The sequence below is a fragment of the Physeter macrocephalus genome, chromosome 4 (genome assembly GCF_002837175.3).
Source record: "Physeter macrocephalus isolate SW-GA chromosome 4, ASM283717v5, whole genome shotgun sequence".
NCBI lineage: Eukaryota > Metazoa > Chordata > Mammalia > Artiodactyla > Physeteridae > Physeter > Physeter macrocephalus.
Window position 1 is genome coordinate 110657053 of NC_041217.1, and position 26244 is coordinate 110683296.

The 26244-nt window shown below is 37.5% G+C and overlaps 1 protein-coding gene across 7 annotated transcripts in view; it reads left to right on the forward strand.

Annotated features, from left to right (window-relative positions):
- The first annotated feature begins 3074 nt into the window (after positions 1–3074).
- TTLL7 (tubulin tyrosine ligase like 7) overlaps positions 3075–26244 on the forward strand; it is a 153509-nt gene continuing 130339 nt past the window's right edge. For all 7 annotated transcript variants that reach the window (XR_003679579.2, XM_007116755.4, XM_028489214.2 and 4 more), the window contains exon 1: positions 3075–3180. The gene's annotated coding sequence lies outside the window, so the exon portion shown is untranslated. The remainder of the gene's footprint in view (positions 3181–26244) is intronic.

Genomic DNA, 26244 nt, shown 5'->3' on the forward strand with positions numbered 1-26244 from the left:
AGTATTTCTTTCTCTCTTGCTCTCTTCTTATTAATATAATTTTAAGTGTAATATCATTTGAACATCCCCAGGATTCTGGTTTGTGAATACAAATGAATTCACCTTAATATCACTGCCTAAATAAGTTTTATCAATCACCTCCCTCTACCTGGGCTCCACCATTTAGGACTGGAAATCTTCAGATGTTCTCTCAGATGCTCAGGAACAATTCCACTCCTGTTCTACTGGTCTGTGCTCCTCATCAAGTTATCTTTACCCTGGATTGGGCACTAGTGTCCTTTATGAGAATATGCCTTCTCTGGGTAGAGCCCTTCCTTACTGGTGACAAGGTACACAGAGGTCTGTGGCAGATTGGGTTGAGAGAATGACCCTCTCTCCAGTTCTGTGCTATACTTTGTCACCAGAGCCCAAAGTAATACTTCTTAAATCTGAAATCCCACAGTCATTTGCAAAAATGATTCCTCAGTCTCTGGCCCTAAGTTCTTTCCCCACGGGGCTTAAAACCCTTCAAAGACTCTGTGGGAGAGCAGGGAATGCAGGCACAACATCACTCCCTCCATTCCTTTCGACAGTTTTCCAAGGCCTCTGGCACAAAATTTCTCCATTCTTCTTTATTCAGAAACATATGCTCCAAGATCATCAACGTATACGAACAGATGGCTGGAGTTGTCGCCAAGTCCATCAGGTTTATAGATGATAAGGTTCGAAATCCCAGTTTGGTCTCAGGTGGCCCACCAAAGACCTTATCCTCCTTTCTTATATCCCTGTCAACCAGACAGAGAATTCTAATTCAAAAGGCATCTTGTCTACTCCAATTCTGTTCCTTTGTTGTCTCCTTTGAAAGTGAAACATCTGTGCATGGAAAGAAGAATCACACATTTCTGAGGCAGAGGCCATCCTGGCCCTGAGTCACAGCTGCCTGGCTTCACTGGGGATCTAGTGCCCCGGCTTCTCAGCAACGTGGAGCTCTGGGGATTTCTGTTGTGCTGGTACTGATGTACGAACATCTATAACAAAAGTTAACATCATAACAATGGCACAACATAAGGTTAACAATTTAATTTCTTATTTTTCAGAAAGCTTCTTTAAGGTGATATGAAAGTTGTTAATGCCCTGTTAACTTCTTTAAATTCTAGTAAGGTATATAAGAAGGTATATAATGACATTAGGCCCATTAAAAAACTCTTGCTCCTTCCTGGGATTGGAAGAATAATAGCGTAAAGTGTAATAGAGTAACAATTGTTTAAGTGTTGTGTAAAGTGCCATATAGTGATTAACAAAAAAATAATGAAGAATTCCTCCTCACCTTCACATGACTCTAATCATGCATTTTTGAAATAGATGTTTTCAGTCTAGTTCTGGATGAAGTCCAGCTTCTTCTTTCTGATCCTTATTCCTAATCTCAGGGTGACGTCCAACTTAGATACTTAAGTGTTCCTTTCTCCACTATGAAACCTAGTTTTCACAAGGGAAGGATAAATAAACTCATGTTCAAGTGCTAATCATGGGTGTGATAAGGCTTAGCCTGTGTTTCCCAGAGGCATTCTAGTGGAAAGGTGTTAGTCAAAAACTCCAGGTTGCAATGCCTGGTCTACCACTCATTCTATGATATGTGAACCCAGCACAACAAACTCTGAGGCCAGTTTCTCTTTTTTAAAAATAGCAGCAATATGGGGACTTCCTGGTGGTCCAGTGGTTAAGACCTCATGCTTCCACTGCAGGGGCCACAGGTTGATCCCTGGTTGGGGAAATAAGATCCCTCATGCCCCATGTTTGGTCCATAGCTGGTACTCAATTTATGTTAAAAAGTCTTGTTAATTTACTCAAAAGAGAACAAAACCTTAATCCAGAGAAAACGGCTTTTAACTGTGGAATTTCATATTGTTTGAGAAGAATTTGGTGGGCCTTTTTTTGGTCCCCCTTAAATCACATTTTATAGGTAGTTGCCAACTCTGTTCTTTTTTTTTTTTTCTTTCTATAAGGAGAACAATACACTTGTCTCCATCTCCAGCATGGTCTGACAGGAACTTGTTTCAGCCTGGTTGTGTCAGGGGCAGGGACCACAAAAGTGCTTTCACTAAAGTCTAAGGGATGTCACGTGTGGGGCGCCTCTTTCCAGTTACATAAAGTTCATTTCATGTGAAGACACGATTCCCTCCCCATTCCCAAGACACTAATCTGTAAAATGGTAAACAATGACCCTCAAATAGTTGTGCATTTCTTTAATCATCTTGTATAGATCTATATGTTAAAAAGGTTTCCTAAATCTACATTTTCCAGCTGCTGTGGTTCAACCTTTGCGGAGGAAAGGAAAACGAATATCAAACTGTCGCTCACTTCTCCGTATCTACAAAGCACCCACAGGATGGGGGAACTACTTGATTTTATTTTCTAACTTTCAAGCTGGCCTTGGATAACTACCCTTTTATTTTTTGCTCCACAGAGATGCTTGGATAAAAGATCTGAAGAGTCCCTTCAAGGACTCCAGACGGCCCGCTCTGTTTGGTGTTAATATATCAGCGGTGAGCTCTGCAGCAGGACTGGCGCCCCGGGGGCCCGCGCTGTAGCAGCAGGGGCACGAAGGCAGGGCTCCGGGCCAGCGCCCTTTCACATCTCCTTAGGAGGGGACACCGCCCAGGCGCCCGCGTTGCTAGGTCTTCTGTTTGCAGGCTTCTAAAAGAACCCAGAGCGGGACCAAAGCAAACCGGGAGGGGGGCCGAAAAAGCTAAAGCACCTTCTCCAGTCGTCAGTCGGGAAAAGCGGAAGCTCCTCGGTTGGCCCCTCCCGCCCGTAGCCATCCCGGCGCGGGGCGGGGTGCTGAGGAGCCCCCTAGTCCTTGGTTCCTCCCAACCGTCGCCGGCCCCCGCGCCCTCGCTCCCGCTCCGCCGCGCACGTCGCGCACCCCCGGTCGCCGCCCGCGAATGGTCTGGCCCGTCGGTAGCCACCACCCCTTTGGCAGCGGCCCCTGCTCCAGCTGCTCCGGGTTGAGCGCCGGCGCCCAGAGCTGTGGGTGCAGCGGGCGCTGGGTGGGTGGGTGGGCGGGCGGAGGGGAGCAGCCGACATTCAGCGCAGGCTGCCGGGCCTGGGGCGGCCGTGGTGGGAAGCCGAGGCGCGCGGGAGCCGCAGAGGCACCGTCCGCAGCCCGGAGGCGAGGACCCGGGCTGGGTTTTCCTTACCCCAGTGAGTACCTGCTGCCCCGATCCTCCCTGACCCGCTTTCCCTGTCCCCACGCCCCCGAGGTGTCGGCCCCCGCCCGGACGGTCACTGCTCCGGGGATACTGGCCCCCGCGGGAACAGTGGCACGGGGAGCTGCTGCTGTTGGTGCTAATGATTCAGCACCATTCGCGCCCTGAGAGATTTGGGCAGAATGGGGAGGGTGGGGGGGGGGCGAGGTCAGTTGCTGCTCTCTCCTCAGCTTCTGGGTTCCAGATGAACGACCCCGGCGGGCGAGGTCGGGTGGGGGGAGCTAGGAGGCTCCCTGCTGGCTTGTTCTGTGATTCTGTCCTTTTCCTACATCACGGTACAGACCTCCGTGAGTGTGCGGTGCAGTATTCAGTGTGTCTTTTTCGCACAGGCGAGTGAAGTCTAGGGCCCTTTTCTACACCTGTCATTTTCTTTACTTCTTCCTCAGTTGGATGCCCAATTCGTGCCATCATTCGCGCAACTTCACATCGCGTTGCATCCCCCGCTAACGTGTGAGAAAGATGCTGTATCCAAGTTGTCTTGTATTCATAGTGGGTTTGATTGGTCTTGACATAGTAGGAAAAGATTTAAGGGAGGTAGGAAATAATACTTTCAGAGCCTAGGCACTTTATGTATACATACATATATATAAATAATTTCATTAAATCATGACAACAACTCAGAACCAAATGTGCAAAGTGAAGAGCGGGGAAGTTAAATTACGTGCCTCAAGGTCACAGCATAGGTATTTGGATATAAGATTCCCTGATCCCAAAACCCACGAACCTTCCAGTGTATTAAGGAGTTGTGTATCCAAGTTATATGTACATGTATATGATTTATTACATATTAAACATAGTATTAATTTTCATAGAAGTAATCTCAAACAACACCAACAACTGTAAACTTCCTGTGTATGGAATTATCATTCTTTTAGTATAAAAGTAGGAGCATTCTTTGAATTATATGAAAAAATATACTGTTTTCTTAGAAAGCATATGCCAAAAAGTAGTATTTGGACCACACTGCATAGGAGAGCTAGGTCATAACAGGAGCTGTTCAACACATTTTTGGCAGTGATAGATGGTGAATGCTTTGTGCTTTGGCATAGCAGGTGATAGCTCCATTTTACAGACGAAGGAACTGAAATACAGAGAAGGTTCAAGATTACACAGCTAGCTAGTGGTGGAATCTGGACAAGCATTGACTCTTACACAAAACATGTGTTGTAGCAAAGTGTAGCTCTGTATAGTGGGAAACTGTATTGATTTGTTTTTACCCTGCCCTTCAGAGTCAACAGTTATATTGAACTTGTATGCTCTTTCTATAAAAATAATGGATGCTAGGGTTTTTTTTGTTCCTTGCTTGGACGTTTGATTTGCTTTCATTTATGATTTATGTATTTTCTCTTAAGATATGCAACTCTTGTTGATGTTTCAGGAAGCAGGTTGCTATAGTACAAATGCTCATTATCTCCAAGTACTGGACTAGTATATGAGGGCAGATAGGAACATAGTCATCTTAGTCCATCATTTCTAAAGTATTTAACCATTTGCATTGGAGAATTCTTTTTTGAGTTGATGAGGTTATTGATAGACTAAAGGGATGAAATGGAGGCACAAATTGACATTTGTTGTTCAGACAAGGCTGTTAAGAGAAGTAGGGTCTTGAGATGAGTCTTAAGTTTGATTTCTAGGCGGTCATTTCTTTTTGTTCTTTATATGGCTATAGACCATACCCTGACCTCAGTGAGGCCTCTTGTGGTCCAATCTGTTTAATCCCAAAGGAGACAGCAGAATTGGTATGAATGAATAAGCAAAAATACAATCCCACTGCTATTTAAAAAAAGGAAAGTGCATGTTCTAGCGTTGGAGGGTCAGTAGGAACATTTTAAAACAGATGCAACACACTTTATTTAGATAACATCACTGAGTATGAATATAATACCAACTTGGCTTTAGAACTGTATTCTCTCTCTTCCTTTCTGTGTGTGTGTGTGTGTGTGTGTGTGTGTGTGTGTGTTTGTCGAATGACTACTATCTGCAGACCATCTAAATTCTAAAAGTCTAGCTGGGGAAACTAAAAGTCTAGCTGGGAAAATATTTACCTACATATGAGCAATTAACCAAATAGATAGAATTGGCTTAATACCAGAAAAATGTAGTGCAGACTTAAGTGCCGTATGAACACCTTAAGAAGAAGGAGAAATAGTAATGGCTAGGGTCATAAGAGGATCAGGAAAGTCTTCATGGATGGAAGTGTATTAAATCACTCTCTGAGAGATGGGAAGGCTTTTAGTAGGAAAGAGAAGGCCAGATGAAGAAGTTCAGCAGAGAAGTGGTCATGTACTGTTTGGATGCATGGTGACAAATTATGAAGAACCTTGCGTATCAGGCAGTGAAATCTGCTCCTTATTGGGTACTCATAGGGAACTAGTGTAGGTCACTGAGCAAGCCAAGTTTCTCTTTGGCTTGTCTTGCTCACATTCTCCATATTCCTTGTTCCAAGTGCCATTTGAGAAAATGTTATATTTCCTGGGTACTGATATTAAAAGTACTAACCCAGAAAGTTTTCTATACAAGTAAGATTTTTCCTCTTCCAAGGAGGTTTGCCTTTTTAAAAGCTTTCTTCCTTTCATTACAGTATTACAAACAATTTGGAAACTAAGAATATATAAAAAAAATCACCGTAATCTTACTAACTAAAGACAACCACTATTAACATACTGATGTGTTTCCTTCCACTCTTTTTTCCATGCATAGTTTTAATCATGCTGTGTATATTAATTTTTATACATTTTTACGTTAAATTTTATAACAGTAATTTTCACTCAATTACAATTTGACAGTGAACATTTAAAATGCCTACATAATTTTCCATGAGGTAGATGTGCCATAAATTCCTAATCACTCCTCATTGTAACTGTATTTTTAAAAAAATTTTTATTGCAGTATAATTGATTTATAATGTTGTGTTGGTTTCAGGTATACAGCAAAGTGAATCTGTTATACAAATACACAGTCATTGTATTTTGATGATAATAAATAACACTGTAATGAACATCTTTGTTCATAAGCTCTTTTCTAAATTTTAGAAATTAGTTCCTTAGGATAGAGTCTCAGAAATAAAAGTTCTGGGTTACAAGGTATGAGTTCTTGTTTGACTTTTTTAAAAAAAATTGAGCTATAATTGGTATATAACATTTTATTAGTTTTGGGTATATAACATAATGATTTAATATTTGTATATATTGCAAAATGATCACCACAGTAAGTCTAGTTAACATCCATTACCACACATAGTTACAGATTTTTTTGTGTGATGCTTACTTTGACTAAATTTGGATTTAGAACATACTGCATTCTGTATGTTCTCTTTGGAGCGTTAGCATAGTAAGTACAGGATATTTGCATATTAATAATTAATAACACTTACTCCTGTCTGTGACTCCTCAGATTATACTATTTCAGGCAAACTTGTCTTTTGATTAGAAAGATTAGTTAAATCATGGATACTGGGAGAAAGGCAGGCAGCTGGGGCCTCTGAAGAGAGAAGATGTAAATAATGGAGGACAGGTTTGGTGAGAGTGAGCAAGAGTTTGTAGCCAGAGAAGGGGCTTGTGTGATAGACTACTTTCTGGTCCTGGTGTTGTATTTGTGGACGTCAGCTCTCTCCATACTACTTTCTGGTCCTGGTGTTGTATTTGTGGACGTCAACTCTCTCCTTTACCGTGCCCTTCCCTCAGGAATCCACCCCTGTCCTCCACACAATATCTGTCTCTTTCAAACTTCTTCCACCCTCCTGTATCAGGTTCCCGGGTCTCGGCTTCAGTATCCTGGCAGTGCAAGGCTTATGAACTCACTATCGCGTTCTAATTTGGAGAATCCACATAGGTAAGCGCAGGAATTCCAGACCTCCTTCAGTTCTCAGCAGAAGCCCAGGTTACAAGGTGCAAGAGTGTCTGGTGGAAATTGAAGACTCTCGCCCTCTCCCCCGTGCACATTGCCAGAGATGGCCTTTGAGAACAGCAGCCGCTGGGGAGTCGCCTAAGGTTTCCAACATCCCCTGCCGGCATTCCGGGTGCTCCCCTCCTCTCATTCCCAGTATTCCTCCACCAGAGGAAATTCCCCTCATTGAGGAGAGACAGTGTGCCTCAGTGTCCCACCAGTTGTAGGGTTACATGACACTACCTCCTTGGACAGGTACATTGGCCAGGCCTCTGCCTTGCTCCCCCAGGCTCTCACCTGGGTTTCCTCTGGATCCCGCCCCCATTCTCCTTGGAATTTGAGGCCAGGGAGCCACTGAGGCAGGGAGGCCATGAAGTGTCTCTGAGAACCGGTGGAAGGGGAGTTAGGGATACGAAAGTGCCTTGAGGACACAAGTAGGTAGCGGAGAGGCAGGTACTTGGAATATATCATCAGTTTGGGAAGATGTGAAAGGAAACAATGAAAACTGAAGCATCACTTTACAAAACAAAAATAGGCCCCGTCTTTTTAGGACCTGACAGATGATTTCTGGTGGAAGTTGGGCACTGAGGTAGGCTGAGTAATATTCTGGGCAGAATTTGTCGTGTGCTTAGTTGGGACCTACTATTTAAAACAGTTTGCTTAAGCTATTAGAAGGTGGTAAATCTATTTCCATTCCTCCCAGGCATTATTTGTCAAAGTTCAACTGGGCTTAGTCAACAGTTTTCCCTAGGGTTAAGTTAAAGCTAAAAACTTAAATTATTTATTATTATTATTTATTCTCCACTACCCTTATTTTGTTAGTTCCCATTTGACATTTACCTAACACGTTCCCACCCATGGTACACATGATAGTTGACAAAGCCAAGGTGTTGGGATTGTTTAGGCCCTGGGAGTTGAGTGATAAATCCAATTTTCTCTTTTTTCTTTCATTTCTTACTTGTAAGCAACTAGTTGGCCTGTGTTTCTTTGACTTCTTTGAAGGTTTAGAGTTAGGTGGTCAAGTGGTCACTGCGTCTCCCCAGGGGCTGATTACTCCTTTCTTTTGAAATTGATGATATTTTTGGTTCACTGGGCATGCTGAACTGTCCACATTGTTTGGTTTTTCTAAATTGCGTTATGGCACCTGAGCTTCCAAACTTCTGTGTTACTTTTATTCTGCGTAGCTATGTGAAATGGAACATTATGTTTGATAAAAAATTATTTTGAACATTTCTATCTCTTTTACTCACTACTTTGCAAAGTCTGAACTGGTGACACATCTAATTCAGCAAGGTGGCAGTAGCTTGTTTTTATAAAAATTCTCCTCCCTCCTCTGTGAGCTTATTTGCAGTGAAGTTGACTTTTTAAAGTAAAGTGAGCATTTGTAGATTTGGAAGATGGATCAGCAGTAATGCAGGCAGCAGCTTCAAGATTATTTCTATGCTCTTTGCTGGATTAGAATTTTAGGGCTGCTTAAGTATACTTCTCATTTAAGGTAGTACTGTCTTTCTTTTGTAGGAGAAGAGAGCCCACTCAAAATTTGTGTAAAATCTAATTGATGTGATTCTAGTACTATGTTTGACTGGCTTTGTGATGTTAATGGTTGTATGTGTGGTGTATTGGTAGGAAAAGTTAGGAACTGTGGATTTAATTTGCATCATTGCATTTGATGAGAAGATTTTCACGTGTAATTTTGTCATTGCTATTATTTAAAATATATTTTTTCCAGGTATTTAATAAATAAAATCTGTAATCATGTGTGACATTCATAGTGATTGCTGAAAAATCAGGACAATAATTTTAGCACACGTCTCAGTTTATATTTAGAATCGGTCTGTCTGCAGTTACCCAAACAAATATGTGCTAGCTACTCTATGGAGAGGAAAGATAGAAATTGAACACTTTCTACAATCAGCTTAGTTCACATGAAACCAGATGGAGACATTTTCATTTAGCTGTAGGTTTGATCACATCCAAGATGATAATATTGTATTTAATTACTTAGCATCTCTCAATCTAGAATCCTAAAGATTGGCAGATATTACTTCCTCCATTTTAATGATGTGAAAAATCGAGCTAGGCATAGGGAAAAAAAAACAGGCAAAATGCATGCCGAATCATCATAGGATTAGAAATTGGTCTACAGCTGCCCCTTTTATACTAATTTTGACAATAGGTGCTACTATTTACTGTTATATGTAAACAAGGGGATGACCTTCATCATTTATTAGATAGTTTTAATGGTTTTACTACTTTTACAGTATTTGAGAAAAAAAAATAACTCGTCAAATCCATTGAATACTTTTTCCTAATCTCTGATGTCTACTTTTAGTCCATGTCAGTTTCACCCTTAGTCAACACACACATACTTCAATCCATTATTTTTGGAAAATTTAAACAAGTTATTTCTGGAACTTGCTGCAAAAATTAAAGGAAAACGGACATTTTAATATTCAGGAAAGTTTTAAAGGGAGTGATCAGTGCTTCTTAAAATCAAGTGGACTATACCTATGTGGAAAACTTTTTCACTTGTCAGAAATCAGTGCCAAATGGGCATTTCTGGCAGAAAGAAAAATTTGCTGCTACATATGTTAGGAGGTTGTCATTTTGGAATAGGAGGCATTTTCTCTTTTAAAAATGTATCTTGGGTATGTGTTGAGAGCTATTTTCATCCTTGACTAAGGAATTAAAAGTTAAATGTATTTTTCGTTAGTTATAGTATGGCCTATTTACTTCCATAATGTGCTTGAAAGCGTATCTGTGAATTTTGTTTTTGAATTCATAAGGAACCAGAATAATAAATATAGGATGAAGTGAAGGTCCTAAAGTATAGCTTCTACTGAGAACAAAATTAAACAAATACACTCAGCAATACCTATGACTATAGATATTTAGATCCCCAAGTAAAATTACCTAATGGTAATCCAAGAGTTTTTCTCCCCTTGGTATAACTATACATATTATGGTAATATGCAAGTGATATTCATGTTTTCTGGAAGAAAAAAGTCCAGAGTAGTGTAAAAATACTGTGATTTATGTAATTATTTGGGTGATTTCTGATATTTTGTAGGCATTCCACAAATGCAACAATTTTTTCTTTCAGTTAATGTTTTGTATTTTTTATTGTGATAAAAACACATAACATAAAATTTACCATGTTAACCATTTTTAAGTGTATAGTTCAGTAGTGTTAAATATATTCACATTGTTGTGAAATAGATCCCTAGATCTTTCTTATCTTGCAAATCTGAAATTTTATACCCATTAAACGACAACTCCCCTTTCCCCTTCCCCCAGGTCTCTGGTAACCACCATTCTACTTTCTGTTTCTATGAGTTTTAGTAGTTTAGATACCTTAATATTAATGGAATCATACAGTATTTGTCTTTTTGTGACTGGTTTATTTCACTTAATAAAATGCCCTAAGGTTTTATCCATGTTGTAGCATATGACAGGATTGCCTTCCTTTTTAAAGCCAAGTAATATTCCATTGTATATACACCACATTTTGTTTATCCATTCATCTGTTGATGTATATTTGGGTTGCTTCCACATCTTTGCTATTGAGAATAGTGCCATTATGAACATAGGTGTGAAAATATCTCTCCAAGACCCTGCTTTCAGTTCTTTTTGATATATAGGCAGAAATGGAATTGTTGTTATATCTTCTTTGGAGAAATGTCTATGCAAGTCCTTTCCCCATTTTAAAATCTGGTTATTTGATTTTTTGTTGTTGAGTTGTTGGAATTCTTTATATCAGATAAATGATTTTCTCCCACTCCATAGGTTGCCTTTTCACTCTATTCATTGTGTTCTTTGATGTACACAAAAATTTTGTTTAAGGTAGTCCCATTTGTCTAGTTTTGCTTTTATTGCCTGTGTAGCACTGATTATTTTTAGCAGTTTAAAAATGTATTGATAGAATTGTTTCAAGTTGCTGTTTATTATTTTCCTCTTTATTCTTTGAAGTCCATGAGATTTTTTGAGACTTTGCAATTATGATGCCTGGTGTAATTATTTAACAAATTAAACTTAATTTTGATTATCTTTTTCTTTTTGGATATCCATTTTTTAATCTGTTTAATGTAGAATTTTGTTGCTATAATTTAACTAATATGTTAATAGGAATTATGTTAAACCTGTACATTAATTTAGGGAGAATTAACATTTAAAAAAAATTAATTAATTAATTAATTAATTAATTTTTGGCTGCATTGGGTCTTTGTTGCTGTGCGTTGGCTTTCTCTAGTTGCGGCAAGCGGGGGCTACTCTTCGTTGTGGTGCTAGGGCTTCTCATTGTAGTGGCTTCTCTTGTTGTGGAGCACGGGCTCTAGGCACGCAGGCCTCAGTAGTTGTGGCATTGTGGGCACGGTAGTTGTGGCCCGTGGGCTTAGTTGCTCCATGGCATGTGGGGTCTTCCCAGACCAGGGCTTGAACCTATGTCCCCTGCATTGGCAGGCAGATTCTTAACCACCGCACCACCAGGGAAGTCCAGAATTAACATCTTTACTACATTGATTCTTCCAATCTGTGAACATGATATGTGTCTCCAGGTATTTACGTCTCCGTTGATTTCTTTTATCAAAATATCGTAATTTTAATTACACATATCTTGCACATGTTTTGTTAGATTTATACTTAAGTATTTCATATTCTTTGGAGCAGCCGTAAATGATACTGCATTAAAAATTTTTGTTTCCATTTCTTTGCTGTCAATATATAGAAATGCAATTGTTTTTTGTGTTGGTCTTGTATCCTGAATCCTTACTGAACTCACATTTTGGATCTAGGACTGTAGATCCTTTGATTTTTTTTTAAATGTAGACAATCATGTCATTTACAAACTGAAACAATTTCTTTTCAATCTGTATGCCTTTAATTTATTTTTCTTGCCTTGTTGCAATGGCTAGAACTTCTAGTATTGTGCTAAATAAGAATGGTGAGAGTGGACATCCTTGCCTTCTTCCCAATATTAGAGAAAAATTATTCTGTCTTTTACAATTAAGTATGATGTTAGCTCTATGTTTTTTTGTGGATGTTCTTTATTAGGTTGAGGCGGTTCCCCCCTCTGTTCCTAGTGTACTGAGACTTTTTATCCTGAATGGATATCAAATTACATCAAATGTTTTTTCTGCAACAATTGATATGGACATATGATTTTTCCCTTAGCCTATTGATATGGTGGATTGTATTGATTAATTTTTTTAATATTGAATCAGCCTTGCATACATGGAATAAATCCCATTTGGTCATGTATACATGACACACACATACATACACACATACAAACACACATACATATGCATGCTTATTGTAGTATTCAATTTGCCAACATTGTTAAATATTTTTTGCTATTAATTTCAGGAGAGATATTGGTTGTAGTTTCCTTTTTGTTGTGCTTCCTTTATTTGGTTTTGGTTGTTAGAATATTACCGGCCTCATGTGGTACTAAGAAACTACCGCTTGTTGAGTTTGGGTGTTGTATCAAATTCAAATATCTATAATAACCTGAGAAGGGTATTAACATATTCCTTTTTCCAACTACATATCTCTGTGAGGCCAATTTTTTCCATATATTTCAACCAGAAGAACTTATCAAAATGAATGCAGAAACAGGTATGAGAATCTATTTTCTTGAAGAAAGGTATTAGAGGAATTTGAAAATGTACAAAACAATGTTACTCATTCCTTTTTAAAAAAACTATAGTTATTTTTTAATACAGTATGTTTTTGTAAACATATAATGGTTTTATTATTGTTATTTTAAAATGAATGAATAAGTATTTTAAACATTTATCAGTTTAACTTTCTAATAAGGTGAATATTGATAGACATGACCCACAAAAACAAAGCTCAACAAAACTGAAAGAGCATAAAGAGTTCCAGCACCAAAAGTTTGAGAAGCACTACTAAGATGACCAAGGCAAGGAGAAAAGTGAAGCTAGAGGCATGGGCATATGCATCTCACACTTGGCATTGGTTTAAACAAGTTGTTACACGTGCACATTTTCCTCTTTCTCTGCTAGTATTTTCATTTCACAAAAAGATGCTTTTTCCTCCACATCAATTCATTGATATGTATGCTAATCTCTTAGGAAAAAATACGATAAATAGACCAATAGAAGTCCATAATGTAATCTTCACAAAATGAAATCCCTCAAAATTATCTCCACCCTAACTTTAACAAATGTCTTATATAGACATAACTATATTTTAAGTTACAAATTATAGCAGAAATATTAATTCAGTTATAACTTATGCAAGGATGAAGTAATTTAGAATGTTTTACCAAGAATTGACTAAAAGATAGTACAAGAAATATTTACATTACTGTCTTTTGATTTTGATTATTGTAAATGGCTTTTCTTTTGTATTTTCCCCCAGTACTTCATTGAAGTATAATTTGTATATAGTAAAATGTACACCTTGTAGAGTTTTTATAAGATTTTGGTAATACCGTTTGGAGATACCTAGTTTGTAATAGAATGAACATGCAAGATGAGATGATAAAAAAATCTTAGAATATCAGTGAGGGAAAAAATAAGATGAAGTGAGCTAGGGGAGACATTAGCTCACAAAATCCATGTTATGAAATCCTGCATGTTTATTAGAGCTGGACATGCTTTTTTTTTTAACATCTTTATTGGAGTATAATTGCTTTACAGTGTTGTGTTAGTTTCCGCTGTATAACAATGTGAATCAACTATATGCATACGTATATCCCCATATCCCCTCCCTCTTGCATTCCCTCCTACCCTCCTTATCTCACCTCTCTAGGTGGTCGCAAAGCACTGAGATCTGGGCACACATTTAATTCAAGTTTTCTAACTTCCAGGCAAAGAGGGACATACAGAAAGTTTAATGATTAATTGAAAAGCTAATCAAAGAGAAAAACAAACCAATTGCCTAAGAGGAACAAAGTTGTTCTTATGTAGAATCCAAAGTGAAATTTATGCTACAGTTTCTTTTAAAGTGGATTCAGTATAGTGTAATGCAAAATGTCTTCAACATCCTTACAGTGGAATTCAGTAGGATTCTTTGGGCTGTTTTTTATAATGTCCTTCAATGGGCCCATGATGTGGATCAGTGTCTTTGGGGGAAGTAACCTCCAAAGATCTGATTATTTTCTTCTCTAACATGAGAATAATATCTGCCTTGAGAGCATTGTGATATAGGTGAAGATTGTAGTCTGTGCTCAATAAATAATGACTATTCTTCTGTTATAGGGTGGCTGTGACCAACAGTGTAGTGTGGTCTAGGTATGTAGCTCTCTGATGATCTGGCTTAATCTAGGAATGGATGTTACAGTGTCTCAAAGAAAGTTCTGCATACCTTTTAGGAATTCCTTCATACATATTATTATTCTTAGCTGAGATGTTAAGGAGCAATCCGTTTGAGGTTTTGCTCCCTGAGAATTATCTGCTATTATTTCTTTTCAGTCAAGTAAAGAATTCCATGATTTGAGAGTCAGCTGGACCGAGTAATAGGAGGACTTTACCAAATGTATGTACCTAAATAGAAGGCCACAGCTCCTCTGCAGCAAATGGGCTAAAGTAATGATCTTAGACAGGTTAAAATCTCCTCCAAAATCAATTTTGCATTTGTTCCGACACACAGAAGAGTAGGTGTTGGAAGTCCTAAATTTATGACATGGAATGTGGCTCCAAATGCCCATTTCAGCTAGAACAGTTTTAGGTAGAGATAAAATAGTTGGAATTACCACTTCTGCCTCTCTTGCAGAGAAGTGTAATTTTTTTCTTCAGACCAAAATATTTTTTCTGGAATGTTTTTTAAACCATCAGTTAAGTTTCTATCGAGAGAAAGTAAAAACAAAATTGTTGGGGTTTGGAGAATTCTCACCTAGCAAAAGTTGAATTAGGCCTCAGACTTTTTTGAATAGAGGAGTAAAATTAGTTTGTAGAAATTGCATAAGCATTTTAGGTTGGTTTGCTTCCTTAGCAGTAGTCTTTTAAAGTCAACTATCAGATCAACGTAATGGGTATTTGATTTTTAAAAATCTTTTGAGCGTTTGAGTCTACTTTTCTTTCATTAATAATCCCTTGAGAATTTGCCTTAAGTAAGTCCTACAATCTGTACACATTTTCCACATCATTTAAAGCCTTCTGGGGCTGCCCACGGTGGACTAACTCAGATTCACTGTGATGTCTGCAGGTGGCTGAAGCTAGAGCACAGGCTCCTCTCTGCTTCCCAGGGCCCACAAGAGAAAGGAGGGCCCAGATCCTTCTTGTCCAGACTAAATCGGTGGGAAGGTCATGATCTTAGGTTTGGAGTCAGTTAGGTACTTTTAACATGTGCTAATGAGTGAATTAAACTCAATTATATATCCTAGCCTCAATGATTGTTTTGAAATTCTAAGCAACTAATTTGATTATAACATAGCCAAATTTCCATCATGTTAGAAATTTCCATTTTCCTCACTGCCAGATTAGAGTTTTGGGGTTTAAATAAATGCTTATTTATTCATAACATATAAAAATAACATAATCTAGTATTAATTATAAATGATTATTAATATATAGTATTATATGTTATAATAATATAATAAACTATAATTCTCATTCAGTTTTCCTTTTCCAAATACCAAAACACCTCTTGCTTTATTGGAAAGTCTTCTGTATAGTTTGATTTAATTTTGATTTAAAATGATGCTTAGAAAATGAGTTATACAATGAGTTACAAAAATCAGTTATAAAAATATAAAAATATTTAATTATTAGATTTCTGCTACCTATTTATTAGTCTTGCTTTCATGGTTGAGATTTGCAGTTTCTCATAGGAAAACTAGATGAATGTTTAATTTTTGGCAAAGAGCATTTCTTCTCTATATTACGGAAAATCTGCAGGATGTCATTCTAGAGGGTAAGTAAGAGGGCTACCGTTTCCCCTCCCCTCCCCTCCCCTCTCCTCTCCTTTCCTCTCCTCTCCTTTCCTTTCCTTTCTTTCTATGACTGTAATTTATCTGTCTCATCTGAGTTTTGGATGTGATTCTGGTTAGGGTCCCTTAGTCCATCTCCTCTAATTAGTGGATTCTGGTCTGTGAGGAGCCAGATAAATAGAGTGGGAAGCTGAGAAAGAAAAGTTTCTCTGGTGCATATAGTCCCCAGGGCACATGTGTAACTCAATCTCTATGACTGGTATCTGCATCATTTTTATCCTGATGGTCTTCTTAAGCAGTTGTCTCAGATTGTATAATATAATAGATGAAGTGTTATTATTTTTAACTCTAAAATGTTTAGGTATATATTTGGTAGGTGAGATAGTTGTTATATAAATTCTAATGGACTAAAATGAGGAAAATAGGAAATTCATTTTTTTTGTTATAGGTTACCTCCAGCTTATAAAGTACAAGCTAAATACTTAGCATAGTATAGGTGAAATAGTCATATAACTCTTGTTAATGAAATTACATGAAAAAGGAAAACGTTACTGTATTCTAAAAACATACTTAAATTGTCCAATCTTGGGATCACAGTATAGCTCTGCAAATTATTACTTTTACCTCCCCACTGCCCTTTTCTGGCCCAAAGGAACCACATTTAAATTGAAATTCAAATGGAGCGAGCTCAGAGTTTTGTCTACTTCCAGTCCTTCTGTCTGTGCTCCAAGAGGAAATACTTGGCTTATGACCATTACTTTACCCTCTTTGGACATCCTCAGAACTGTGGGTGCTGCAGCTTGCTTCTTCCTGAGGTGAATCAGCGATGCTGTCTGCCAGTCAGCTCCAGCCATGGCTGGCTGTTCATTCTAATAGTTGGGCCCATAATGTTAGGTGAAGCTGCATAAAGTAGAAGGTCATAAAGCCATTTGATTTGGGCCAAAAATTTGAAACCAAAGAATGGTATGTGATTTTCTTCTTCACGTTTTAAGATTGCAAAAGTTTGTAACTAGAAATTTTGAAGGTTAACTTTGCAGAAAGACTGGCAGAATTTTTCACATGGATTCCTAAAATAGATTTCTAGGGAGTATGCTTTCTGGCATTCTTCCAATTTTAATTCTCATTTATATCCTATTATAATTTTGAATTACTTTCTTCTAATGCTAAATAAATTTGAGTTCTGTTTTATTTAAATTTCTGTAGTTTCTATTAACTGGTGCTTATTAGATATGATGAATGATATCTGTTAAATGTCTTAATTATTCAGATTACTGTGATAATATTGGACTTCTGACTGGTCAGGGATATAAGATATTAAAACCGCATATTTGTATATTCGTATATATATTTATATATATAAAATGTATATTTTTAAAAGACTTTTTTTGAATAATCTAATAATGCCAGTATTTCAATGAAGTTAAGAAATGTTAAAGACATGATAAAATACCTTTATTTAGATGAACATAGATGATAAAAAGTTTGGTGGAGTTAAGAATTTAAGATTAAGAGAGAATAAATCATTATTTGTTTCGTTTTGATTTGCCTTTTAGTAAAAATGTTTTTTTTTCCCCATTACCATTTGTAAAATGGAAACAAAACATAACCTATGTAGTGTATTTTGTTTGGTAAGTGTTCAGTAAATCTGTTTAATTAAAACCAAGTATGAAAACAGAAATTGGAAAAGTCTATTTAATATTAAAATAGATAAGAGAGTAGGCTGGTATAAACAATGTAGGCTAATGCAATAGAGATACTTTCAAAGTTTGTCTTCCTGCTTCTTTGATGTAATCCTTGGCAGAGAAAGGGTAACATGTAGATTAGGTGTCGATAAGCCAGATATTAAAGTAACTATATTTGTGATTATTTAGAAAGATGGAAGATGTGATTCATTCTTAATTTATATTTTGTATCACCAAAATTTCGTGAGTAAAATAATGCAGAGTTGCTGTAACCTAATTAAAAAAAAACCAAACAAACACATTAAGCTCTACTATGTATCAGGCTCTGTGCTTTGTTCATATTGCTCAGAATGAGAGACACTGCCTTTTCCAGTAGAGAACTTTAAATCAAATATTTTAAAAATATGATACAGTGTGGTAGATTTTGTAACAGTGTTCATGCGAAGGACAGACCATTCTGCGTAAGAGATAGAAGGCAAAGAAAGGGCATCTAAGCTGTGTTTGAATGTTGGGTGGTGAAGGAGAACATTCCAGGATTAGAGAAAAACACAGGTTAAGTGTATGCAAATTAGAAAATGAATACCATTTTCAGGATCGTCTTGTTATCTCATGCTTTTATCTCTAGCTAGAATATTTTTCAAACATACTTGGCTGCAACTCATGGCAAGAAGAAATAACAATTTATTTCTTGCCATAGTATACATACACCTAAACACACCCATGCGTTCCCCCCTGCCCCCCCACCGGAAAGAAAAATGTCAAGACTCAGTACTTACTTTTCCTCCTACATGCAATGCAGTCTGTCTCTCTTATATTTTCATCTATTCTATTCTTTCATTTAAAAATGCTGATTGAATCTCACTAAATTGATTTCATGACCCTCTATAGGTCATGGTCTGTATTTAAAAAACAAATAAGCAAAAACCTGTACTAGAGTTCAGAATTCATAGGGAGGACCCTTTCATACCCAATGTGCAGGTTTACAAAGGAACTATTTGGCTTTTTCTCATCAGGGTTTCAAGATTGTGAGAAACAGACCGATGGCTTTAGCATATTTGCAGTTCACAAGGCAACATGGTATAGTTCAAAGGTTTTGAGAGTTGACGAGACCTGTCCAAGTCTTTGACAAGTTAGTGAACCTCTCTGAATCTCAGTTTTCCCATCTGTAAAATGGAATTAATAAAACAATCTATGAGGATCAAATGAAACAACACATCTATTTAAATAGTGGTTCTCAAACTTTTCTGTATATCTAAATCATATGGGGAGCTTTAACAAATTTCAATGCCCAGCCTGTATCTCAGACCAATTAAATTGGAATGTTTGGGGCTGGGACCCGGGCATCAGTATTTTTTTTTTCTTTTTTGAAGCTTTATATTGTTTGAATAGCAACTCTTCATATTCCCCTCCCTTCAGCTCCCGGCAACTGCCATTCTTCTTTCTGTTTCTCCTTGTTTGACTATTATAGACACCTCATAAAAATGTTATTATGCAATATCTGTCCTTCTGTGACTGGTTTATTCCATTTAACATAATATCCTCAAGGTTCACCCATATTGTCATATATGGCAGGATTTCTTTCTTTTTTAAAGCATAATAATATTCCATTGTGTGCATACACCACATTTTCTTTATCCATTCATCTACTGATGGACATTTAGGTTGTTTCCATGTCTTGGAATGAACCTGGGAGTGCAGATATCTCTTCATAATCATGATTTCAGTTATTTTGGATAAATACTCAGAAGTGGAATTGCTAGATCATATGGTAGTTCTATTTTTAATTTTTTGAGGAAACTTCATACTGTTTTTCACAGTGCCTGAACCATTTTACATTCCCACCAATGATGTGAGAGGGTTCCAGTTTCACCTCATCCTCACCAACACTTGTTATCTTTTTTTTTTTTTTTTTTTTGGATAATAGCCAGTCTAATTGTGTGAGGTGATATCACATTGTGGTTTTGATTTGCATTTCTCTGATAATTAGTGATATTGAGAATCTTTTCATATACCTGTTGACCATTTGCAGGTCTTCTATGGAGAAATGTCTATTCAACTCCTTTGCCCATTTTTTAATTGGTTTATTGTTTTGCTATTGAGTTGAAGGAGTTTCTCATATATTATGACTATTAACCTCTTATCAGATATATGGTTTGCAAATATTTTCTCCCATTCTGTAGGTTGTCCTTTCACTCTTTTGACAGTTTCATTTGCTGTGCAGAAGCTTTTTAGTTTGATGCAGTCCCATTTGTCTACCTTTGCTTTTGTTGCCTGTACTTTTGGTGTCATATCCAAGAAATCATTGCCAAGACCACTATCATGAAGCATTTCCCTTGTTTTCTTCTAGGAGTCTCCAGTTTCAGGTCTTACATTTAAGTGTTTAATCCATTTGATTTTTTGCATATAGTGTTAAGATAGGGTCCAATTTCATCCTGTTGCATGTGGATGTACAGTTTTCCCAACACCGTTTGTTGAAGAGACTATCCTTTCCCTATTGTTTATGCTTGGAATCCTTGTCGAAGATAAGTTGACCATATTTACGTGGGTTTATTTCTGCACTCTCTTTTGTTCCATTGGTCTATGTGTCTAGCCTTATGCCAGTATTATGCTATTATAATTACTCTAAGTTTGTAATATATTTTGAAATTAGGAAGGGAATTACCTTCAGCTTTGTTCTTTCTCAAAATAGTTTTGGCTTTTTGATGTCCTTTGTAGTTCCATATGAATTTTAAGATTGTTTTATCTGTTTCTGTAAGAAATGTCATTGGGATTTTGGTAGGGATTGCATTGAATCTGTAAGTCATTTTGGGAAGTGTGGCTATTTTAACAGTATTGTCTTCTAATTCATGAACGTGGGGTATCTTTCCATATACTTGGCCCTTTTAGGATTTCTTTTGTCGCTGTTCTGTAGTTTTCAGTGTACAAGTTTCACGTCCTTAGTTAAGCTTATTCCTAAGTATTCTATAGGCGTAAGTATTTTTTTAAACCTCCTCTGGTGCAGTGTATGTTGAAATGCCTGATTGTGAAGCCTGTATTGCCATGTGTGGAATATGGTAGGCATTTGGTACATGTCTGGTTTCCTTGATTAACAACATCAACAATAATGTATAGCTAACCCTTTTGTGGTGCTTACTATGTTTTAGGCACTGTGCTAAATAAGTGCTTTTCATATCATGTAGAAAACACTATGTTTTGTTTTTGTTCTTTCAAACAATAGAATAGCATATGACTGAGAAAAAAAGGGAGAACACTGCTTACTAGAGAGGAAAATGGCTACTTTTATCATCAGGAGCTGAGTTACCCATGCAGTTATTTCAATGAATTATAGAATTGTCTTTCACTGAACAGCCTCAAGAATATAGATTGAATACCTTAAAAAATATTTTAGATTCAAGTTTAAACCTTATACAGTGACTTACAGGGCAGGTATAGCAGATCAGTTTGATTCAGATAAATATCACAAACATAAGTATTCTAATTTTAGTAGAAATGTATTGATATTATATAGTGGATTGTGTCTGGTGTATATTTTCTAGAAAGTACTAAAAAGTGAGTATTAACCTACAAATGCTTTTGCCACTTGACGTCAAAATCCGTTACACTTAATGTCATGATGACTGGAATATATTTTGTGTGCTTAATAACAAGGTCATATTTTCCATTGTATTAAGTCGATATACTTAGTAGTCTTCTGGTATGCTTTTTCCTATTGTTGTTTGTTTTGATTTTGGTCTTAGGAAGCTTATTTATTTATTATAATTATTTTTCAGTATGATTTTTCTGTAATATAATTGCTTCAAAAAGAATATCTGAATGATTTATTTCAAATATATAATTTATTAGTTGCCTTTGCATTTAAATAAGAATTTACTAGTTCTTGTCATAATCTTTAGTTTGCTTCTTAGTTTTCAATAACAGCTTCCATAAGGGTGACTGAGAAAGCATTCATTTTTCACGGATGTATGTGTTCCTTATACTTAATAATGTTCAAATAAGAAAACAAACATTTTTTTGTGTCCAGGAAATGGATTTGTAAGTTGCTACATCAACTTTGTTTAGATAAAGTGCATTCTTGTCTTACCTTTTTCTTTGTGCATTTTCTTTCAACCTATTCAAGTATTAAAGCATTTGTAGGGTACATTATGCTCTTAAATTTAAATGAGTTAATAGATGTAAAGTTCTTAGAATAGTATCTGGTACTTAGTAAGCATTTACTATATGTTAGTTATTGTTTATTGACAGTGACTTACAAAAATGTGTAATGCAAAAGTGTATCATGGTAGAGTCAGATATCTGCAAAAGAAGTTGAAGAACTTTATGCTTTGTGACTGAGAATAAACGTTGGTATTTCTGCTTGTCAGTGCACCTGAAAATGAAATGCTTGATATACCAACAGGCATCATGTATTCAAAGCTGAAATTAGGTATTTAAAATTGAAGTGTCAGATTTCAGGAAGGAAAATTAGCTTTTTAAGGTTTTACAGATGATTTAGTTTAAAAAGCTTTGCTATTGAGGATATCAAGAAAATTGAAGAATTTTAAGCCTAAAGAAGGGCTTAGTCCTTTACTTTGTTAGCCTTTGTAGGCACAAAATTAAATTCATTTGATAGCAGTAGAACAGTTTTGAGGTGAGGTATTAGTAGAGAAAGGAAGAACATTTTCTGAATGTAGGATTTGAATGAAGGATTATTTGTTTCCAGAGCATTCCAACATGATAAAACCCAAGCTAGGAATAATCCACTTGGATTGGACTCTAGAATTTGTGAGAAGTATCTAAACCATTAAGTCTTATGAAGATTGACATGTGATGTCAGTATGATTATCTGCCATGTGCTCTCACTCTGCTGTCATCATTCTCAAATTATTACCTTTGACACTGTGGAACTATTAGAGTCTCTTGTGATTGACAGTTGAAATCTAGAATGTGTCACACAGGACAGCCGTTGTCAGAGGCTGTGTGATTTACTTAGAATTAATGACTAAGCATATTTTATAGAGGCAAATGAAATCATCACTCCTATGTGACTGAAAAAAATGGCTTAATTTTGTTAGGAAGAAAAATTTAACTCTCAACCCATCCTTTCCACCCTCCTCCCTTGGCTTTCCTCTCTTACTCTTTTGTTTTTCTACTTTTTAATTTTTGGCTGCATTGGGTCTTCGTTGCTGCGCGCGGGCTTTCTCTAGTTGTGGCGAGCAGGGGCTGCTCTTCGTTGCGGCGCGCGGGCTTCTCATTGCAGTGTCTTCTGTTGTTGCGGAGCACGGGCTCTAGGCGCATGGGCTTCAGTAGTTGCAGCACGCGGGCTCAGTAGTTGTGGCTCACGGGCTCTAGAGTGCAGGCTCAGTAGTTGTGGCGCACGGGCTTAGTTGCTCTGCGGCATGTGGGATCTTCCCGGACCAGGGCTCAAACCTGTGTCCCCTGCATTGACAGGCGGATTCTTAACCACTGTGCCACCAGCGAAGCCCTCCCTTACTCTTATTTCTTCCTTCTTCCTTACTTCCTTTTCCTTATGCAAAATTAACTTCATCCTTTTGAAAAACTTTTCCATATAAATATGCTATGATATACATTTCCCCCCATTCTATATTCCCTTTGATTAAAGGTCTTAAGATGTGTTAAAATGATGCTAACGGAAACTAAGCCATGGCATTGTATGACATTAGCATACAACTGTGTTGTTTAAAGTGCTGTGCTATGTCTTCCCATTAACCTTATTAATTTCTGAAAAGAAGATCGTGCTCATAGAGAGTTTACTGTGGAGGTTAGTCACAGAAGGAGAGATTTGGTGAATCTGAATGTGGATACAGTATAGGGATGAATTTTGTTCCTGGCTGCAGAGAGGTAGCGGGATTAAGGTTTTGTTTTTTAAAAGCAACAAACTTGGTGTTGGACCTGGGTTCTAGCCTTAGCTGGTACCTAGCATGGCCTTAGGCAAGTCAACTAACTTCTTAACTCTCAGCTTATTCATTTGTCAAATGAAAAAGAAAAATCTTATTAAATTGGCCTTATAGTGTTGTGAAGGGCAAAGGGATTGAAAGTGTGAATGCTGGAGTACAGCTGTTCTTTGTGCATAAGTGGTGAGGTACCAGTCTTACCACTTACAGCAATGTAACTTCATCTATTCATCTGTAAAATGGGAATGATAATAGTTCCAGACTCATAGCATTTTTATAAGTATTACATGAGATAATCTACATAAAGCATTTTACATAGTGCTTGGTGCAGAGCAAATATTCATTCATTTATCACTCATTATTGAGGGCCTGTCACGTCCCAGGTGCTTTTCTAGGTGCTTGGAAAACACCTGTGAGTAGAACCAAACATAGTCGCATTTCTTTGCAAGTTTATAGGCCAGTGACAGAGATGGAATTGATTAAAAATAAATGTATAGTTAATAAGTGCTACAAAGGAAAAGTACCCAACGCTCTGAGAGTAATGTCAGGGAAGGTGGGCTCTAACTAGGCAAAGGCCAGGGACGGATGGAGGTGGATTTCAGTCAGAAAGAGTATCATGTATAAAGCCTATGTAATGGGAGCATGTAGTGGGTGGTTACCACACAGAGATTGAAAGGGAAGGTGGCTCAGAGGCTGGAAAGACAGGCAGGCTAATCGGCACTTGCATCTGTTCAGGGTTCCATCAGGGAAGCAGAACCACTAAGAGTGATATGGAATAAAATATTTATTATAAAGATGAAAAGCAGTCTACAGAGGGCTTATAATTTTGCATCTGGTGCTGGGTCAGCAGGGCTGAAAATCGGAAAGAACGAATATGAACTAGAATCTACTAGAACAGATTGGAACCCATAAGAACAAACTGGAACCTATATCTGACTCTTGCCTTCTTTACTTGACAATGTCGGTGACCTTTAGGAAGAGGTGCTGTTCTTTGCCATGGAGCTGCACGTGTGCCTGGTCCAGAAAGGCTTGATGTGCCAGGATTTGGAGAAGCTGAAGAAGATCTGGCAGGATCTGGAGCAGCTGCAGGCTCAGATGCTGGTCTATACCAACAGGGGGAGCCAGCAGATTAGTGTCAACATGCACAACAGTGCATGGCACCCCTGTACTGACCTTTGGAGCATAAGGCTACTTCTTTACTTCTGCCTTCAAAATTACATGCAGATTTCTTCTTGTGGCTAACTCTAACCTGAAACTATGTAAGGAAGGGATATCTAGGAAATATTGTTAGCTTAGCTGAATTGACTAATATCACAGGCCTTTTTTGGAAGGGTCTTTTTGGGCCATGAGTGGGCTTTTGGCTTTTATCAGATGAGCACTGAAAAGCTGTCAAAGGGGTTTAAGCCAGCTAGAATGACGGGGTGGGAAGGGAAGTGCGAGAGTAACATGACAAGATTGTGATCAGGTTTGTATTTTGGAATCTGCATTGTAGGAAATGGATTGGAGGGGACTAAGAGTATAAATATGAGTAGTTCTATTAGGAACCTAGTGTAGTGGTTTAAGTGGAAGAGCGATGGTGGCTAGGACTAGATGTGGAGGTGAAGGGGACAGAAACAAGTAGATGGGTTCCAAAAATAATCAGGGGATAAACAAAGCAGGACTTGAGCATGGAATTGCTAGGGGGTAGGGAGAGGAAGATTCCAAGATTATGAGTTTGGTTTTGAGTTTGTGGTGACATTGAGAATATCCAGATGGAAATGTTCAGTAAGCAGTATGATATTAATATTAGTCATTGCTGTAGTAGTAGAAGCATCGGTAGTAGTTGTTAACATAATTATAGTTGACTTATTTTCTGGGGGCCTGAAACCATTTCTAATTTATATATGGACACTCAGTGCACTGCTCATTCCCTGGCATAGAATAGGACTAATTTTTTTATATCCCTCCCTCTCTCGACCACTATTTGTTGACAAAATCTCACATTTTCTACTCTTGTAGAGAGTTAACCTCTCTGTCTATTAATTCTCCTTTTAGCTCTTAGAGTACCCTCATTCTGGGGTCAGTAAACTTTTCTGTATGAGGTGAGATGGTTTCTATTGCAACTATTCAGTCCTACCGTTTTAGGGCAAAAACAGCCTTAGACAATAATATGCAAATGGAGGGTCGCTGTGTTACACTAAATATTTATTTATAAAATAGGCAGTAGGCTGGATTTGGCCTGTGGGCTGTAGTTAGATCCTTGTGCCTAGCCCATTAGGCATTTCATTTCTTTTTTATTTTTAATTATTTTTAACTCACTGGCTCAACATATTCAAGTTTTTTCTCTCATATCCCCCTCTTACTACACACCTCCCAAAAGACCCAACTTTCCTTTAGACCTTCTTTCCCCTAAACTACATGCCATCTTTCTTTTCCCATTCCCTTTTGAAGGTCATCTCTTCCTCTTTTATCTAGTAAACCCTCAGTAATCTGACTTTTCCTGTTGCTGTCCCCCAAACAGTCATAACCTCCACTTTTCTAAATAAGGTGACTACTTCTTGGTGGTTTTTCTTTTTGATTTTTCTTTCTGTAGTACTCATGTGGTTGATCATACCTTACCTTTTTGGAAACCCTGTTCTCCTTTTGACTTCTGTGATTCTGGAGTC